Here is a 15,003-nt window from a genome sequence, read left to right as displayed (position 1 = left end):
AATAACATTTAATTTCTTATCAACTCTTTGCCCTAGAACAGCACCTACAGCATAATCACTAGCATCACACATAATTTCAAAGGGTAAATTCCAGTCAGGTGGCTGAACGATAGGTGCAGAAATCAAGGCTTTCTTAAGTATTTCAAATGCTTCTACACAATCATCATCAAAGACAAAAGGTATATCTTTTTGTAATAGATTAGTCAGAGGCCGAGAAATTTTTGAGAAGTCCTTAATGAACCTCCTATAAAAACCGGCATGACCGAGGAAACTTCTTATACCTTTGATATCCTTGGGACACGGCATCTTTTCAATAGCATCAACTTTAGCTTTATCAACTTCAATACCTCTTTCAGAAATTTTATGCCCCAAGACAATGCCTTCATTAACCATAAAGTGGCACTTCTCCCAATTCAAGACAAGATTAGTTTCTTCACATCTCTGCAAAACTCGATCAAGGTTGCTCAAGCAATCATCAAAAAAGGATCCATAAACGGAGAAATCGTCCATGAAAACCTCACATATGTTTTCACAAAAGTCAGAAAATATAGCCATCATGCATCTTTGAAAGGTAGCAGGTGCATTACATAAACCAAAAGGCATACGTCTATAAGCAAAAGTACCGAAAGGGCAAGTAAAAGTGGTCTTTTCTTGATCATCAGCTGACACAGGTATTTGAGAGAACCCAGAGTAACCATCTAGAAAGCAAAGATGTGTATGTTTGGATAATCTTTCTAGCATTTGATCAATGAAAGGCAAAGGGTAATGATCTTTTTTAGTAGCTTTATTTAATTTACGGAAATCAATTACCATCCTATAACCTGTAATAATTCTTTGCGGAATCAATTCATCTTTATCATTAGGAACGACAGTAATACCTCCCTTCTTAGGGACACAATGGATAGGACTTACCCACTGACTATCAGCAACGGGATAAACTATACCTACCTCAAGGAGCTTTAGTATTTCCTTTCTTACCACTTCTTTCATCTTAGGATTCAGCCGTCGTTGGTGATCAATAACTGGTCTGGCATCTTTCTCCAAATTTATTTTGTGTTGACATAGAGTGGGACTAATGCCCTTAAGATCATCAAGAGTATATCCAATAGCAGCACGGTGCTTCTTCAGAGTTTTCAATAATTTCTCTTCTTCATGCTCTGAAAGGTTAGCACTAATAATAACAGGATATATCTTCTTTTCATCAAGATAAGCATATTTAAGAGTATCAGGTAATGGTTTAAGCTCAAACACGGGATCACCCTTGGGTGGAGGAGGATCCCCTAGGATTTCAATAGGCAAGTTGTGTTTCAGAATAGGTCCCTATTTAAATAATACTTCATCTATTTCCCTTCTTTCATTCATAAACATATCATTCTCATGGTCTAGCAAATATTGTTCTAAAGGATCATTAGGAGGCACGGCAATAGAAGCAAGACCAATAATTTCATCCTTGCTAGGCAATTCCTCATCACGAGGTTGTCTACGAAATTTAGAGAAATTAAACTCATGAGACAAATCATCCAAACCAATAGTAACAACATCCTTTTCACAGTCTATCTTAGCATTAACAGTGTTCAAGAAGGGTCTACCAAATATAATGGGACAAAAGCTATCTTGTGGGGAACCAAGAACAAGAAAATCTGCAGGATATTTAGCCTTCCCACACAAGACTTCAACATCTCTAACAATCCCAATCGGTGATATAGTATCTCTATTGGCAAGCTTAGTGGTAACATCAATATCTTCTAACTCAGCGGGTGCAATATCATGCATAATTTCTTGATATAAAGAAATAGGTATTGCACTAGCACTAGCACCCATATCACACAAGCCATGATAACAATGATCTCCTATTTTAACAGAAATAATAGGCATGCCTACAACAGGTCTATGTTTATCTTTAGCACTAGGCTTAGCAATTCTAGCAGTTTCCTCACAGAAATAAATAACATGCCCATCGATATTATCAGCCAAGAGATCTTTAACAATAGCAATATTAGGTTCAACTTTAACTTGCTCAGGAGGTGTATAAGTTCTAATATTACTTTTATGAACCACAGTTGAAGCTTTAGCATGATCCTTTATCCTAACAGGAAAAGGTGGTTTCTCAACATAAGCAGTAGGAACAATAGGATCATTATAAGTGATAGTCTTTTCTTCAACTTTAATAGGTTCAACTACTTTTACTTCTATGGGAGGATGATATTCAAACCACTTCTCCTTAGGGAGATCAACATGAGTAGCAAAGGATTCACAAAGAAGCTACTATCTCAGAGTCAAGTCCATATTTAGTGCTAAATTTACGGAAAACATCGGTATCCATAAAAGATTTAACACGATCAAACTTAGGTGTTATACCTGACTCCTTACCTTTGTCGAGATCCCAATCTTCAGAGTTGTGTTTAATTCTTTCCAATAAATTCCATTTGAATTCAATAGTCTTCATCATACAGGAACCAGTACAAGAAGTATCGAGCATGGAGCGATTGTTGTCAGAAAGCCGAGCATAAAAATTTTGAATAATCATTTCTCTTGAGAGCTCATGATTGGGGCATGAATATAACATTGACTTAAGCCTCCCCCAAGCTTGAGCGATGCTTTCTCCTTCGCGAGGCCAAAAATTATATATATATATAATTACGATCACGATGAACAAGATGCATAGGATAAAACTTCTGATGAAATTCCAATTTCAATCGCTTGTAGTCCCATGATCCAATATCATCACATAGCCTGTACCATGTCAATGCATCTCCCTTCAAAGATAAAGGGAAGACCTTCTTCTTGATAACATCATCGGGCATACCTGCAAGCTTAAATAATCCACAAAGTTCATCCACATAGATTAAGTGTAAATCGGGACACAATGTTCCATCTCCTGCAAAGGGATTAGCTAGCAGTTTCTCTATCATACCCGAAGAAATTTCAAAGTAAACATTTTCAATAGGTTCAGTAGGTTGAGGAGCAACTATTTGCTCTACTGGTCGGGGTAAAGATACCCCGACAAGCCCCTCAAAGGATTACTTTCCATGGTAACAAGTGACGGTAAATTTCAGCACACTATATAAATTTTTCCTTACCAAATTCCACCTACCAAAGGCGCTTCACTCCCCGGCAATGGCGCCAGAAAAGAGTCTTGATGACCCACAAGTATAGGGGATCTATCGTAGTCCTTTCTATAAGTAAGAGTGTCGAACCCAACGAGGAGCAAAAGGAAATTATAAGCGGTTTTCAGCAAGGTATTCTCTGCAAGCACTGAAATTATCGGTAACAGATAGTTTTGTGATAAGGTAATTTGTAACGGGTAACAAGTAACAAGTGTAAATAAAGTGCAGCAAGATGGCCCAATCCTTTTTGTAGCAAAGGACAAGCCTGGACAAACTCTTATATAGAGAAAAGCGCTCCCGAGGACACATGGGAATTATCGTCAAGCTAGTTTTCATCACGCTCATATGATTCGCGTTCGGTACTTTGATAATTTGATATGTGGGTGGACCGGTGCTTGGGTGCTGTCCTTACTTGGACAAGCATCCCACTTATGATTAACCCCTATTGCAAGCATCCGCAACTAAAAAAGAAGTATTAAGGTAAACATAACCATAGCATGAAACATATGGATCCAAATCAGCCCCTTACGAAGCAATGCATTGAAAGTGCGTTATATCGACTAGAGGAGGGTGAATAGGCAATTTTTATGAATTCTTCACTCAGGAATTTGTAGGTGAGGAAATTCCTTAGCGAAGAACTACTTGCAGCGGAATAAGTACTCAAAAGTAAACATAGCAGAATACAAGCATGGTCATCATGATGAAATGAAGACGAGCACAGAGTACAGAAAGCGTAAACACAGGATAGCACAGGATGAAGACAAACAGATTGAAGAAACTGAACTGAGGAAATTGAGAAAGTCTTCAGTCAAAGTCTTCAAACACAGATATGAACAAGTGCACAACACAGTTATGAGGAAATGAAGAGTTGAGGAAATAGAACCAGTAAGCTTGGTGAAGACAATGATTTGGTAGACCAGTTCCTACTGTTGTCTCAGTTGTACGTCTGGTTGGAGCGGCTAGGTATTTAAACCTGAGGATACACAGTCCCGGACACACAGTCCTCACCGTATTCTCCTTGAGCTAAGGTCACACAGACCTCGCCCAATCACTCGTGGTAAGTCTTCAGGTGACTTCCAAACCTTCACAAACTCGGTCACTCGGCGATCAACAATTCCTCTTGGATGCTCTAGACCATGACGCCTAACCGTCTGGAAGAAGCACAGCCTTCAAAGGTAACAAGCATCGGATCCACGCAGGATCAATCTCTTCAGTGATGCTCAATCACTTTGGGTTTGTAGGTGTTTGGGTTGGCTTTCCTCACTTGATGATTTTCGCTCAAAGTCCTCGGAGGATGGGATGCTCTCAAATGACAAGTGTCAATTTCTCTCGGAGCAGCCAACCAGCTAGTGGTTGTAGGGGCGGCTATTTATAGCCTAGGGAGCAGCCCAACATGATAAGACATAAATGCCCTTCAATAATATGACCGTTAGGTGGGTAGATATTTTGGGACAGCTGGCGCATAGCACAGCAACGATCGGAAATTTGAGTATCAAATTCCTCAGGGCTATCATGTTCCTCACTATGTAGGCAATCTGCACTGGCGAATTCCTAACTCCTCAGTCAGAACAAATTCCTCAGCGACTAGAAGAACTTCGTCTCTGTCATTGAAGAAATTGACTGAGCTGTTATGAGATTTCCAATGGCTTCACTCGAAGGGATTGGTAGGTGTAGGATTTTGAGTTGAGCATCACATGGAAATTTTTCCTTAGTATTTCCTCGACCCCCTTTAACAGTACGGTGTTTCCTATGACTCAAGAAAGAGAAAATGAAACTACGAAAACAAAAGTCTTCACGCTTCATGTTCCTCGAATGGATACCTAGTCTTCAAGGTCACACCAATTTCTTCACTTTCAAAGTCTTCAGAAAGTCTTCAGAAATCCAAAGTCTTCAATCGAAGAACTTCATTTTTAGGGGTCGACTTTCTCTGTAAATATCAAACTCCTCATAGACTTATAGACCTGTGTACACTCATAAACACATTAGTCCCTTAACCTATAAGTCTTCAATACACCAAAATCACTAAGGGGCACTAGATGCACTTACAATCTCCCCCTTTTTGGTGATTGATGACAACATAGGTTAAGTTTTCAACGGGGATAAACATATGAAGTGTAAATACTGAAATTGAGGAATTTGATTGCAAGATATAGAAGAACTCCCTTGAAGATGTGCATAGTGAGGAATTTGCTTTTGAAGCAATGCACACTTGAAGAGTAGAATCATGGAGATCTCCCCCTATATCTTGTAATTCATACACGCATTTGACATATAATATGAAGAATTTGAAAATGCATGATGAAATATGGCGACTGATGTAATTCAGCATGCGTGGATTAACGTTAATGAGGAATAAGCATGCAGAAAATCACAACAAAAGTATCAGGCCACCATAGAGTTTAAGTTTACAACTCGATCCAGCAAAGTCATCAGAAGAACGGGAGTTGTAACTTAGCAAAAAAACGCCCATATAAGATAGATCCGCTTGAAGACTAACTCAAAGTTCTCCCCCTTTGTCATCGAATGACCAAAAGGGTTGAAAATGAGGACTAACGCCCCTGAAGAATATCATGATGATGAAGGAGCGCCAGCGTTGTTGGGGTCGTTTGTTGATGTAGGGCCTGCCGCAGTGTCGTCCAAGTCTTCATGCTCGTCGGTTTCGCGCGATGAAGAATATGAGCTGGCCACCAAGGAAGGAACCTTGATCTTCTTGTATTTATTCGATGGAGGAGCATACCAGTCAAAATCTTCCTTGAGACCCATTTTCTTCAGATCTTCTTCGCTATAAATGTGAGACAGAACAGCCCAGGTGCGACTGAAGACTTCATGGAGGTAATAATGGTTCTTCTTCACTGCATTATGTGTAGCAGTCATGTTGTGAAGAATAGAACCAAACTGACGCTTAACCCAATTATGGTTTCGATCCACCTTCTGGTGAAGACTAAGGAGCAGCTCACGGTCAGTCATCACTCTTGGAGCTGTGGCTTGAGGAGTAGACTTGGGTGCATTGGCTGCAGAATCATGAGTGGCGGAGTCACCATTGGTGGAATAAGATGCAGCTTTGTGAAACTGACCATCCAATGGACGAATGCCTTCATCAATAACAGTAGGTGCCTTGCCCTTTTCATCAGCTGAGGAATAGGTCCGCTTGAGGACTTCGATTGGGGGCAAGTAGCTGAGGTGATTCTGAAAATCAGCCTTATAGTTGAGTGAAGACCTTGTTCTGAGGAATCTCTTGATCCAAGGAGCATCAGGCTTCAGCTCAAACGGAGAGAGAGCGACATTGGCCAGAGTCCTCATGAAGAAATCATGATAGTTGGCAGGGATGCCATGCATGATGTTGAATAGCAGATTATTCATGATGCCAACGACTTCTTCATCATTCGAGTCATGGCCTTTGATTGGACTCATAGTCTTCGTCAGAATGCGATAGACTGTTCTTGGCACATAGAGCAATTCCCTCACGAGGAATTTGGTCCTTGGGGCTTGACCAGGTTTCAGAGGCTTCATAAGAACTTGCATATAATTGGCAGTCAGTTCAGGCTCTTGGTACAGGCAACGAGCTCCTTCAGGTGGAGGACTGATGGGCAGGGCGTGAAGTAATTCAGAGGCCGGTGCCTTATAGTGAGTGTTTTCGGTCATCCAGTCCAAAACCCAGGAGTTCACATCGTCAGCATCTCCTGTGATGTGCAGTGTTGCGTAGAATTGAAGAATGAGCTCTTCATTCCAGTCAACTATGTCTGTGCAAAAGTTGAGGAGGCCTGCATCATGAAGCACACTAAGGACAGGTGAGAAGCATGGCAGTGATTCCATGTCCACATGAGGAATATGCTCGTGGTCGAAGACTTTGTCCTTGTTGAAGAGCAATGACGAATAGAAGTTGGCCTGGCTGGCGGTCCAGAAGCGCTTCCTTCTAAGACGAGCAAAATCATAGGGATTATAGTCAGTGAAGAACACGTGCTCGCTGAAGAAGTCATCAGCCTTGAATTTCTGCTTCTTTGAGAATGGATCCTTTGGCTTGGGCTGAGGAGTGTCAGTCAATTGCATTATCACCTCAGGAATCGCAATCTCAGGTTCCATAGGCTGAGGAATTTCAGCTTCTTCTTCAGTGACAGCCTGGGTCTTCAATTCTTCATTTACATTTTCATCAGCACTAGTGGCTGGAATTTCTTCATGGACAGATGGAGTCTTACGAGGTTCTTCAGATCCCATTTGTACTTCAGTAGCAACGGGGGACTGAGGAATTTGTTGAAGTGGTGTGAATAGAGGAGAGTTGGGGTGCTGACTTTCCCAAAAGTCATCATTCATCACTGGAGCAGTGCTTCCAATGTCCACATCTTCTTCTTCCATTTCTTCAACGCCGGCCTCTTCAGCAGTGAACTGAGGCATAGGCGAGGAGACAATTGGTGTTGAAGGGATTGTATCCACTTCAATTTCTTCATCCAACTGCTTTGATGAAGCAGCCGAAGGATTCTCTTCATCGGATTCACTTGGAATCACATAATCTTCATTAAAAGAAACAAGGTCCTTTGATGGCATGGTTGAGATAGGAACAGCATCAATTGGATTTGCCCTCAACCACTTTCTCATATCCACATATTTCCCAAACCAAAAGTCAAACTCGGCCCTACCGAAACTTTCTATCCGGCGCCACCGAGTTCTGTTGACATAGCCATTGCCACAAACCCTAGTCAATTCGGTCTCACCGATAGGGATCTCGGTCTCACCGAGATGGGATTGCAAACTCTCTGTTTCCCTTCGTAACGTTTCGGTCTAACCGAGATGAGCGATCGGTCCCACCGAGTTCGCAATGCAAACTCTTTGCTTCCCCTTCGTAACGTTTCGGTCCAACCAAAATGAGCGAATCGGTCCCACCGAGTTTGCCTGACCAACTCTCTGTTTGCTTATTACCAAAATCGGTCCCACCGAGTTTGTGTAATCGGTCTCACCGAGATTACGTTATGCCCTAACCCTAATGAAATTGGTCCCACCGAGTTGACATGTTGGTCCCACCGAAAATCCTAACGTTCACATTTTGAACTGAATCGGTCTGACCGAGTTTTCTGATTCGGTCCCATCGAGTTTGGTAAATTGTGTGTAACGGTTAGATTTTGTGTGGAGGCTATATATACCCCTCCACCCACTCTTCATTCGTGGAGAGAGCCATCAGAACATGCCTAAACTTCCATCATACATTTTCTGAGAGAGAACCACCTACACTTGTGTTGAGGTAAAGATATTCCATTCCAACCACATAAATCTTGATCTCTAGTCTTCCCCAAGTTGCTTTCCACTCAAATCATCTTTCCACCAAATCCAATCCTATGAGAGAGAGTTGAGTGTTGGGGAGACTATCATTTGAAGCACAAGAGCAAGGAGTTCATCATCAACACACCGTCTATTACCTTTTGGAGAGTGGTGTCTCCTATATTGGTTAGGTGTCACTTGGGAGCCTCCGTCAAGATTGTGGAGTTGAACCAAGGAGTTTGTACGGGCAAGGAGATCGCCTACTTCGTGAAGATCTGCCCTAGTGAGGCAAGTCCTTCGTGGGCGATGGCCATGGTGGGATAAACAAGGTTGCTTCTTCGTGGACCCTTCGTGGGTGGAGCCCTCCGTGGACTCGCGCAACCGTTACCCTTCGTGGGTTGAAGTCTCCATCAACGTGGATGTACGATAGCACCACCTATCGGAACCACGCCAAAAATTTCTGTGTCTACATTGCGTTTGCTCCCTCAAACTCCTCCCTTTACCTTCATATGCAATTGTTTTACATTCCGCTGCTATACTCTTAGAATTGCATGTGTAGGTTGATTGCTTGACTTGTGCTAAATTGTTAAAATCTGCCAAGACTTAAAATTGGGAAAAGGCTGGATTTTTTATTTGGTCAAGTAGTCTAATCACCCCCCCCCCTCTAGACATATTTTCGATCCTACATCTTGTCTTTTGATGCCAAGGTCATAGCTAATATTCCTATATGCACAATGAACATGCCAGATTTTTGGAGTTGGGCACATGAGAGGAATGGTACCTTTTCTGTTAAATCTGCATATCGCATGCTAGTCTCTACTAGACAGCGAAGAGAGGCCTGGCTGGAGGGCCATGCGGGTCTCTCAGGCCTTAATTCAGAAGAGGGATCATGGAAAGCATTGTGGAAGATTCAAGTTCCTGCAAAAATACGCATGTTTCTCTGGAGATTATCTAAACATTCCTGCCCACGGAAGATGTTAGAGCACATAGACATATGTCAGATACAAGTTCATGCGGATTATGTGGGGCGCCGGATTCATGGAAACATTCTCTCTTAGAATGCACGGTCGCCCGATGCACTTGGGCGCTACTGGAGGAAGAGCTTGGTTTCGAGATAGCTACCACATCTGAACCGGGGGCAAAGAATTGGCTGTTTGCACGGATGGAGAAGATACCGCACGACAAGTTTGTGCTCACGGCGGTAACGCTCTGGGCCATATGGACCACCAGACGAAAAGCTATCCATGAAGCGATTTTGCAAACCCCACATGCAACAAAAGAGTTCATCACTCGCTTCATCAGGGATTTAGAGGTGGTGAGGGAGAAGAGAGCTACGACCCCTACTCAGAGGGTAACAAGAGTGGCTACACTGCACCACCAGCGGACTTCGTAAAGATACATGTGGACGCAGGGATCAGGGCACAGAGAAGGGGGTCCGCGGCCGCTATCTGTCGAGACAGTCAAGGCGTCTACTTAGGCAGTGCGGCATTGATAATAGATGGGGTGTACGACCCCGCAACCATGGAGGCTATAGCCTGCCGAGAGGCTATTTCATTAGCACAAGACCTCCAAGTTCATAATCTTGTCATATCTTCAGATTCAAAACAGGTGGTCAATGACATTGTGAAGGGCAGTCAAGGGGTGTATGGAGCCATCATCAACGAAATTCAAGCCAGATCGGCCACCTTTCCTTGTAATTTTATTTATAAGTCGAGCTGTTAATTTTGAAGCTCATAAACTTAACTAAGTTTGCTCTTACTTTAGCTCAGGGGCGTCATGTGTGGCTTGGCCAGCCACATGACCCAGTTTGTATCCCACACTCTGTGGAGTTTAATCCATAAAAGGCTTTTACCCAAAAAAAAAAAAAAGCAGCCGCACGCTCCCCTGCTCTCGACGACCTAGCCGCCGGACGACCGGAGCAGGCGCAGCCGCGGAGGCGTAGAGCTCGCCCCCGCTGGACGCCGCCACACCGCGGAGACCTCGACACCCAGCCGGTCGCGGACTCGCCGCCACCGAGGGAGCCAGCCCGGGGAGGCGGGCAGCTCGTCGCCCAGGGCCCAGGTCCTGCGGAGCTTGCCTGGCCGTCGCCCATCGCCTGCGGCAGCCGACGCCTGGCCGTCGTCCATCGCCTGAGGACCTCCGAGGCTCCCCTGCCCGCAGTCCTGCCTGCCCGCTAGATTTCTTCTCTGTCAAATTTCTCTCTAGACTCTCTGTCTTATTTCATTTATGCTTGTTCAGTGATGTGCTGCAGTGTGCTGCTAGCTAGTTTAGTTTAGTTCTAGTTGGTAGGTTTCTTCTGTCTAATTTAATTTATTTGCTGTAGGCTTTAACTAGTTTAGTTCTAGTGAGTAGCTACTAGCTAGCTCTAGTAATCTTAAAAAGTTCAGGCTTATTGAACGAATGGATATGGAGAAAATGGCTATTTTGGTAAACAAATTCAATTTATTGTTCAAAATTTGATATTTTAAACAGAATCCGGAAAAAAAATCTAGTGAATACTACATGTTTTCAGTAGTAATCTGGGAAAATTTCTGTTTATTTGCCCAAAAGGATTCCGAGATAATCGATTCTTTCTTCAAACGAGCGTTTCATTTCTCGGCGTAAACTTTGAGCCCACCCTCCATTTCCTTTCTAGATTCGCCATTGGCTCAGACTGAGTGTTTTGCCCACTGAAAAAAATAGCGCGCTATAGCGTCGCTAATAGCACGCTATAGCGTATTGAGAATTGTCTCGCTAAATATATCGGTGTACAATGTTTCATTAATAGCACGCTATAGCGCGATATAGCACGCTAATAGCATATTTTGAGGTTGCCGCTATTTTGCTGTAGCGTGCTATTTTTTTCATTGGTTTTGCCCCCACGAAGCTTACTGGTAGTTCTTCAAGATGATTGCCTTCAGAGATGCTGGCATGGAGGACTATTCGGAGCTATCATCCATAGCTATGGAGATTGCAGCCGAGCTCAACGCTTCTTTCATCAATGCAAACATAATCGACACCCTACTGAGAGCAAATCTCAGTGCCCGGTTTTGGCGCAAGGCTCTCGAGCGCATCAGAGAGTTCACTGCCAAGCATGTCGTCATGTTTGGCGAGCATCCAGTCGATCTGGTGCGGAAAGGGCGGCCTATATACCTCTGGAGGATGGCAGGCGGCAGTTCTGAAGTCCTTGTTGCAAATGGTGTTCATCGGGTGTGCTCTCCGTACCAAGAAGTTCCAAAGCTAACATTGCTAGATGTCGTATCTGGAAGTGCTATACCACGTGGAAATTGTAAGTTCCTAGCGTGGAAATCTCAGATACCCCCCTACTATAGCTACCTGGTGAGCTGCAGCACAATGACATCGCGGCGGCGTATGGTGGTGAACAAGAAGCGCTCTCGCTTGCAGAGTGTTTGATTCTGAGGTTGATCATGGGGCTAGGTGTTTGTATATCCTCTTTCTATGTTTCCCACCTGCGTTCGAGCCTCCGTGCTCGCAACGACGGGCCGTCACATGCTATCCTTATCCTTAACTAAAAGACCTAGGTGTTTCTTTCCCCCGAGGCGTCTTTCTTTTCTTATTTGTATGTGTTTTCCATACAAATCTGAATGCTAGCAAGAAGTAGAATCATAAAAGTATACTTTTCATCCTTCAATTTTTGTCAAAGTCTAGATTTAGGGCGTGTTCGGTACTCCTCCGTGGCCGCAAAATCCTAAACTCCACCGCCAGCTTCTCATGTGAAATTCTGGAGCCAGCGATCTGTTCGGTGCACCAAAACCTGGAGCCAGCGTCCTGTTTGTTTGGGCTGGCCTCGTTTAGTGTACTTGGCCTGGGGATGGCCCATAGGCCCGGTCGGCTAGCGAATCAGTACGTGAGGAACTCACTTGGCGAGCGAACCGGTACGTTAGGAACTCACTTGACGGTGGCAGGGGCTGGTAATATCCATCAACTCCAGCTTCTCTTTTTTCTGGGAGCTCGGTTTGTCCAGCTCCACGAATCCTCGTTTTCTACCCTGCACTCGCCGCCGGCTTCTCTTGCTAAACTCCAGGAGCTGGAGCGTTCGGTCAAACTCCAGAGTTGAAGCCGAAGGAGCCAGGAGTTGGAGGGCTCCCGAACACGCCCTTAGTTCCTTAACTATAAAACCGGACAACTTGCACCACAAATTTTTCATGCCGGACAAATTCCGTCCCTCGTATCAGCCCACCCGGTTTAACTGCTGACTTGGCGTGGTTTTTGACCGGTCCACGCCGGCAAAGGAGCTGGTAAATCGTTCTTTACTTGGGGGAAGAATTAGCTTGCACCGGTGACAACGCACGATGCGGGTGCTAGCGGGGAGAGGCTGCGAGATGCCTGGGAGCGAACTGAGGTGTCTGCGCGGCTGGGAAGGCAAGCACGGGCACGCGGAATGGCCGAATCTTCGCCAGCAACGACTTCTAATGGAGGTGACGGGCGGCGCTAAGCGGGGCAGCGAGCTAGATGGCACGGGGAGGCTTTGGGAGAGAGTAAATTGCTGAAAGCCACCACATTTGTGGCTGGGGTACTCCAAAACCATCGCTTCTGTCACAAATCACAAAAAACCACCAACTCTGTGGCAAGTAAATAACAAATCGCACTGATTCGAAACTAAGTGCGTCTAATAGCAAAACTGACGGGTGAGACCCGTCTGTCCGGGCTGACGTGGAGAAGACTAGTCCTAGTCAATGTTTGAGGTGGATGAGGGTCCCACCTGTCAGTCACACCTCCTCTCTTCTCTCCTTCCTCCCCACATATCTCTCTCCCTCACTTCCAACAGCGTCGCCCTCCCCGCCGCCTGGCACCGTCCCTCTCAACACGCCTCCCAGCTGTCGGGCGCCGGCCAAATCTAGTGCGCCGCAGTCATCTACGCCCGGCGCGCCCTCCCCGCAGCCCCCTCCCTGTCCGTCCCCGGGCTCGCGGCGGCGACCACACCGGCGTCGGGCGGAGGGGGGCTCAGATCGAGCTTGAGCTCGACTCTGGAAGACCCGCAGCAACGCCCATGGCCAGATCCGGCGACCCGGAGCCCCGCCTACCCTGTCGTTCGCGACCTCCTCCACGGACGCGTGGTGGCACCGCCGGTGCGGGAGCAGGGCGCTGGCGCTGCAGGCGCGGACTCGGGATGGCGGCGGGTGGGGGCGGCGACGCTGCAGGCGCTGCGGGGGGTGGCGACGCTGCAGGTGCGGGTGTGGGGCAGCGGCGCTGCAGGCGGACGCAGGATGGCGGCGGCGCTGCAGGCGCAGGGCGGCGGCGCTGTAGACGCGGACGCAGGGCAGAGGCGTTACAGGCGCGGGGCAATGGCGTTGCGGGATGGGGCGGAGCTTGCCGGCGGGTGCACCTCCTTGAGCTCGGCCTCCAGCCGCCGGCGGAGTTGATGAGAAGGGGAGGGAGAGAAATTTGAGGAGGAGGAAGAAGGTATTAGACAGACAAGTGGGACCCGTGTCCACCTCAACAGGTCAAACATTGACTAGAACTAGTCTTCGCCACATCAGCCCAGATATATGGGTCCCATCCATCAGTTTTGCTATTAGACACGCTTAGTTTTGAATCAATGCGATTTGTTATTCACTTGCCACAGAATTGGTGGTTTTTTGTGATTTTTGACAAAAACGATGGTTTTGGAGTATCCTAGCCATAAATGTGGTGGTTTTCAGCAATTTACTATGTGGGAGAGGGGAGGCAGCGGGCGGTGGGGCACGGGTTCGCGGCGGGGTGGGCTTCTGGACGAGGGGCTGCTTGGGGAAGACGTGTGAGGCTTCGGTAGGACCATGAAGAGCTTAGAAAGCCGACAGGGAGAACCAAAGCTTGCCGGGGGAGGAGATCACGACCAGCGTCGCCGCGGTGGAGCCCCTCCAGCGCTGGTTCGTCCTCATCGGCGCCGGTGTCCTCGACTTCGCGGCGGCGAGCACGCGCACAACATGCACACACCGATGGCACATCCCCATCTTTCTCAGGCCATTCGCGTCGCTGCTTGCATACGGCGATGGCACACGATAATGGAGCTGAACACGAGGTCCTCCGCCATGGTGACAACGGCGGCCACTGTCAACAAGCCTTTGAGAACCCCATGAGAGCAGCATGTCGCGATGGTGCCGCGCAACACCGTGCCGGCACGCCGCCGGGATGCCTCTGCGTCCTACCATGCCACTGCAGCGTTTGTGCAGCCGGCGCACTCTATGTGCTTGATGAAATGCCCTTAGAGAGATGGTAGGAGGGACGAAGAGAGATGAGTAGGATAGAGAAATACTTCCACCTGGACTATGACCTGTCAAAAACATGCCAAGTTAGCTCACAAACCGCTACAGTTGTGTCAAGGGACAAAATTTGTCCGGTATGGAAAGTTCAAGGTGCAAGTTGTCTGGTTTTATAGTTGAGGGACCAAATCAGACTTCGCCAAAAGTTAAGGGATGAAAAGTATACTTTTTTCTAAAAACTATGTTACATACCTTTAAAGTTCAAATGAAATCTTAACTCTTACTGCGTAGTTAAAAGAGTCAATTACACCGATGGTGCTTGAACTTGGTGCAAACGGTCACTTTGGTGCTAGAACTTGTGGCATACATCGAACTGGTGTAACAAGTTGGCTCGGGCGTGCAAATACGGTACAAACCTTGGCTGTGTACGCCCGGGCCGCTGATTAGGCACGCCAACATGGCATGGG

Source organism: Aegilops tauschii, chromosome 3, assembly GCF_002575655.3.
Source record: "Aegilops tauschii subsp. strangulata cultivar AL8/78 chromosome 3, Aet v6.0, whole genome shotgun sequence".
In the NCBI taxonomy this organism is placed as follows: domain Eukaryota; kingdom Viridiplantae; phylum Streptophyta; class Magnoliopsida; order Poales; family Poaceae; genus Aegilops; species Aegilops tauschii.
This window is presented reverse-complemented; position numbering follows the sequence as displayed.